At 46.0% G+C, this 6,000-nt stretch overlaps 1 protein-coding gene and 1 non-coding gene across 8 annotated transcripts in view; both read left to right on the top strand.

Annotated features, from left to right (window-relative positions):
* The window catches only part of SDCCAG8 (SHH signaling and ciliogenesis regulator SDCCAG8), a 250,681-nt gene that overhangs the window by 219,395 nt on the left and 25,286 nt on the right, over window positions 1–6,000 (top strand). The window lies entirely within an intron of this gene.
* On the top strand, window positions 3,567–3,730 carry LOC144229732 (U1 spliceosomal RNA). Its single transcript, XR_013334579.1, has one exon. It is a non-coding gene; the product is annotated as a U1 spliceosomal RNA (small nuclear RNA).

Here is a 6,000-nt window from a genome sequence, read left to right on the forward strand (position 1 = left end):
TCTAGAAGTCTTTCTCACAGTAAAGCCTTTATTTTGGCCTAACCTTTCAGATTTGGGGATAATTTAGGTGTCACAGATAAACCCACGATAGGATAGCTTTCAGACACTATAATTTAAGTGTCTCTGAAATGTAATAAATAGAGCTTTGTCTGGGTTTGGGGAAATAATGTTTTCTTCCCAAACAGCTGTTCATTTGTATTAACAATTTTCTCTCTCTGGAATGGCAGTATTTCTGTTTTATATCTAATCTTGTCTCCCTTCCATCACCAGAGCTGTGTTCACTCCGTTGTGGCAGTGTCTTTAAAATCCCTGAGCACCCTGAGCCGATGACACAGCTGACCTTGGGGGCTTCCAGAAGAGAAGCTACCACTTGATTTTCCCTAGCTTATTTCTGGTCAGACCGTCCCTGTATATCTCACTGGGGCTGGCTGATTTCACTGCCTTTTCATTTCATCTGAGACCATTTGGAAAAGACATTTAAACGCCAAATGCAGGATGCACAAACCTATGCCCCCTTCTTCCATTGGAAAGCAAAAGGGGCCCCTACTAGCATCCAAAGAGGCAATTTCTGAGGCTGTGTTGAAGATAACCAAATGTGAGCTCTTGCCATGGGGTCTACTGAAATGTATTGGATACTGACCCTCCCCTCAAAGAGGTTACACCCAGTGGGCCTACACTAGACCTTTGCTCATGGGAAAAAGAAAGCAGAGTGAGAGTGAGAACACAAATATAAAATGAAGTCTCCTAAGGATCTTATGAGATGGACAGGCAGGACATGTGTGGAAAAAATTACATTTTGCTTTGAAGACGTTTGGGTAGAGAGAGGCTGAATGTCACCAAACTCCCATGACTGGTCGGCTGAGGATCACACCCTTTCCTACTTAATGTCTCAGAGAGTCGTCACAGGGAAGGGTAGTTAAGAGTGTGCCTTCTGAACCCAGGTGGCGCGTCTTCAAATACCCACTCTGCCCACTTCTTTAATAAGATTTTTTTTTTAATGTTTTATTTATTTCTAGGAGAGAGAGAGAGACAGCGTGAGCAGGGGAGGGTCAGAGAGAGAGGGAGTCACAGACTGAAACAGGCTCCAGGCTCTGAGCCGGCAGTCAGCACAGAGCCCAACGCGGGGCCCGACATCTATAAAATTATGACAGTTGTGTTATGTATTTCATGGGGTTCTTAAGAGGATTGCGTGAATTATTACATGAATGTTCAGAGCAGCGCCTGGCACACAGTAAGTACTCAATAAATGTTAGCTGTGTGCATTGCCAAAGCGCTCAGCACAGGGAACAGCATGCACAGACTGTCATCGGAGGTCATCCTATGCTCCAGGAGGTGAACATTAAATAGGTCTTCCCTACACCTTTAGCAAAGTTAGAATGAAACAGGATTTTTGTTCTCATGCTATAGCCCAGGACTACTGCAGCCCTTGAAACTAATGAAGGACAAAACCATTCACAATGTCTGCCTCTGGGGAGCACTCTCGTGGGGACAGTCAATATTCAGATCTCCACCCCTGACAGATCAGAAGTGCTGTCCCCTAACGATGCATTCCAGAATACTCTGGAGGGGCCTTTGAGACTCCTCTCCTTTAAGTTTGAAAGCGTGGGGCCCTTTGTGCTTATACGATACTAAATTCCAAGTAACATGTCTCCGTTCACAGTCTATTACATTCAGACCCTCCTGGAAACTGCTTTTGACTGTTGACTGGAAATGTGACCAAAGATTAATGAATTTGGAAGCAGTAAAGTGATAGCAAAGGTATTTGTTTGGTTGTTTGGTTGTTTGTTTGGTTGGTTGGTTAAAATCCTATTCTGTTCTGACCTGGGTTGGAGTCAGCGGTGAAATTAGGAACCTGGACATGACGGGGACCCAGTGATTTTGGAAGTCAGCCCAGGTCCACTCAGATGAGGGGGATGCGAGGAGGGAGAGAGCAGAGGCTCGAGAAAAACCCACCCCAGATTACAGCCCCTGAGTGCCACTGCCCAGAAGCCAGGGGAGAGTCTTGGGGACAGCCCGGGGCTTTGTGTGGGGAGAGCTATCTGCTTAGTCACATACGAGCCCTGAGCTCCCTTTGCTTCACGTCAGCATCTGATCGGCAGCCTCCAAATGTCCTAGCGTCCACAGCAGATCATTTTGATTCAGAAGCCTTCTATTGATAGTTAACTTTTATTGAAAGACTATTCTCTTGATAGGAAATTTCTGACAACTTCAGTGATGTGAGGTTCCAAATAGATAATGACAGCTCTGATGGGGTGTGTTTGTGTGTGCGATGCATTGAAATGCATATGTCACGTCCTTCCATCTTCTAAAGAAGGCTGCTCTAATTTTTCACGATGCTGGAGAGGGCACCCAGCATTCAGGCTCTGTGTGAGTGCGCATACACACACGATACTTGAACCACGGACCCTATAGAATTTACTAGCATACCTGGACATTTGGTGAGGACAAAGATTTTTTCTTTTTTGGCCAGGAGACTTCCTTGTCAAATGTCCAGTTGCTTTTAGTTAAGTTCCACCCAAGGACAATGTGGTGTAGACAAAGGAGCACCAGATTTCCGTCCTGTCTTCGCTGTTTTATAGCCGTTGTCAGGGTTATGGGGTTAGATGACTGACCCGGGATTGTGTTCTAGCTCTCCACTTACTATGCAAATAAGGCAAGGTGTTGGGGCACCTCTGAGCCTCACTTTCTTGTCTCTAAAATGAGGATCACATTAGTAACCATAATGCCTTCTTTAAAAGGTTGCTATTAACGACTTACAAATGGCTGGAAAAACCCTTCGCTCAGTTAACTGCACATAGAAAAGTCTCAATAATAATAATAATAATAGTTCATACTGCTTATTGCTTTCGCTATGTTATTATGGATTCTTAATTGCCTCATTCATTTGAAAGAAGCAGCACTTCGTATTTTCAGGGCTGTTTTCAGAGTTAGGTGAACTCATATATGTGGACGTGGAGCACTGTGTATATGCTCTGAAGCACCTTTTTTTTTTTTTAATGTTTATTTATTTTGAGAGAAAGAGACAGAGAAAGCCAGCATGAGCAGGGGAGGGGCAGAGAGAGAGGGAGAGAGAGCCCGAAGCAGAGAATCCTGACACGGGGCTCCATCTCACGACCATCTCATCTCCGGCTCATGACCTGAGCCAAAATCAAGAGTCCGACGCTCACCTGACGGAACCCCCCGGGCACCCCTGAAGCACTTTATTAAAAATAATAATGATGATGATGATTGTATTTTCACTTAGTGAGGATCTCTAAGTGCCAGGCACTTTTCACGCTGTCTCTAACTCCAAATAGTCCTGGGAGGCAGTAGAATCATTTAGATTGGAAATGAAACAGGCTTAGAAAAATTTGCCTGGGACCACTCTCAGATTTCAACCTAGATTTTTTTTTTTAATTCGAAGTCGTCATTCTACATAGCTGCATCTCAGTGGTAACAAAGCAATTGTTAATAACAGTTTATTGTTCCTGTTGATAACAGGATCAGGTTCCCAGCATCTAGTCTGCGTAATCATTGGGTAGTATAACTTACACTGCATGTATTTTATATTAAAAAGTATGATTTTTATACGTAGCTGGCAGGGGAGATTCCATGATCATGAAGGTGGTTTTCCCAGGGCGAGGCTTATCCATCACACTCCGGATGTGCTGACCCTTGCCATTTCACCAAATGTGGGAAGCTTGACTGCATAACTTTTGGTAGTGGGGGACTGCGTTCGCTCTTTCCTTGGGGGGAAGAGTATGATTTTGGTGAAATGCATTGGACACATAGTCACAGACTTAGACGTGTATCCACCCATGAAGCCTGAGGCTAGGCAGGAGGTTTCAGAAAGAAGGAACCTGTCGGCAAGATCTAGGCAGTGGCCGCGTGGTTGGAAAACACATGCTGTTCCCATGTCCCCAAGGGGAATAATTTGAAGGGAATACTCTTCGAATGGCTAAATTCCAATACTTACATTATAATATTCAGTGCTTTTTTGAATTTATGTTTTTGCATTTCAGTTACATGAATTTTTTAATCATATTGTAGATTATAAGTAAATGGAATTTACAGTTTGGTGCCCCCACCGGCATACTAATTTCAACTAGGTTATTGCTCAGCAGCTGACAGTGGTCTGCTCAGGTGGGCAGCCTGGCCCCTGGGCATGTCCTGAGGGGGCGTATCTGTGCTGAATTGTCCCTGAACACCTGGAGCCTACCCGACTTGAGATCCACACGGCTTTGGGGTTTGGCAGTTCCTTTTTTTTTTTTTTTTTTTTTTTAAATTTTTTTTTTTTTTTTNGGGGAGATACAGAATCTAAAGCAGGCTCCCAGGCTCCATGCTGTCAGCACAGAGCTTAACACGGGGCTTGAACCCAGGAACCATGAGATCATGACCTGAGCTGAAGTTGGATGCTTAACTCACTGAGCCACCCACGCGCCCTGGGGTTTGGCATTTCCTCACTGCAGCTTTACTGAAGTTTTGCTGCTGCTGCTGCTGCTGCTGCTGCTGCTGCTGCTGCTTTTTACCCTTTCAAAGCCTCAGTCTCCACAACCTATTAAATCAAAATAATAATACTCGAGTCTTAGAGTTTCCAGGCAGGTAAAGGGATATTTCGCTTAACGAGCTCAGCATTTTAAACGATGGAGCTTCCTTTTCCACCCTTCTTTGACTTCGGAAAGAAAAAAAGAGTCCACTTTTGCAACAATGGAATATCTGGTTTGCCTTTTTACTGTCTCATTTGCACGGACTTGGAAAAGATGCCTGGTCAACCAACACGGAGCAAACACACGTACCAGGGGATCAGAAACTTGGCTTTTCACCTGTGACCATGAGGTGCCGCTGGTGGGGCCGTCCCATCTGCAGAGGGCTCTCTGCCCCAGTCCGGAGGGAATGTCCCAGCCGTCCCTATGTTACAGAGGCGAGGACCAACTGCCCCCACCCCCACCCTTCAGATTTTTGCTCCTGAAGCCCAGCGCCCTGGCCTCCATCACACACACGTGTCTACCAGGTTTAACTTTTAGTTTGGAAAACACCCATCATTTTCACCTGTAGTTTGGCTTCCTGGCCTGATAAAACATTTTAGAATATTTCCCCAATCCTGCTCCCCTCCCCCCGCCCCCCCACCGCTCCAAGTTACAAATGGCCAGATTTCAGTCATCAGGAGAGTCGAATGTATTATTTTTTTGCAGCCTGTCTTTCTGGGGGCCAGATTCCAAGGAGGCAGCCCGTGGGCTCACAGGCCAGGAGAGCCAGGATTTCAACAGCGTCAACAATCTTTGCTCATCATACGGAAAAGCAGTGTGTCGGTGCCGGCTCATTAGCATACAGCCGCGCCGTGCTTGCTAACAAAGCAGGCTCTGGGTATCTGCTAGTTTCTCAGCCTGTCTGTCTTCCTTGACCAAAAAGAAGAGGAGAAATAGCTTCAGGCAAGGGTGCCGTCCCTCTCCCGCGGCAAGAAAGCCTCACGAGGGTTCCCAGAGGGAGAGCTTTGAAGTGGTTTTCAAGTAATCGTGCTCTTGGAGAATGGAGACCAGCCACCCTTTGTTTTTCTAATCTTGTTCTAAATCACGACGGGCACATAAATCGCCACGTTGCCGAGTTAAAAATGAGCGAGCCCCGAGTAATTCCCAATCCTCCCTTTAATAGTTGTGTTTAGTTAGCAGGCTTCAAAAGAAAGAACTATATATGGGCAGAGGTACGCCTGCGTGCCCGCTCGGTCTGTCTCCCAATCCCTCTTTTGTTAGGGGGATGGAGGGGAAGGAGAAACTTACAAGCAGATGTGCTGCTAGATCTACAGGCTTCTGCCAACCATATGGCATCTTAAAGAAAGATGGTTAGAGCGTCTGGATTAGCAAAGAGTCGGGATGGGAAGCCATGTGTCGTGTTGGTACAGGCAGTTGTTTGAGCTCCCTCTAAATGGCTTCAGGAGATTGTGTAATGGAACAAATGGTCCTGTGAGCCCAGGAACAGCCTTGCCGCTGCTGGATAGGCAGTCGGCCCTCGGGCGGGAACTGTTTC

Source organism: Crocuta crocuta, unplaced genomic scaffold, assembly GCF_008692635.1.
Source record: "Crocuta crocuta isolate KB4526 unplaced genomic scaffold, BGI_CrCroc_1.0 scaffold243, whole genome shotgun sequence".
Classification (NCBI taxonomy): domain Eukaryota; kingdom Metazoa; phylum Chordata; class Mammalia; order Carnivora; family Hyaenidae; genus Crocuta; species Crocuta crocuta.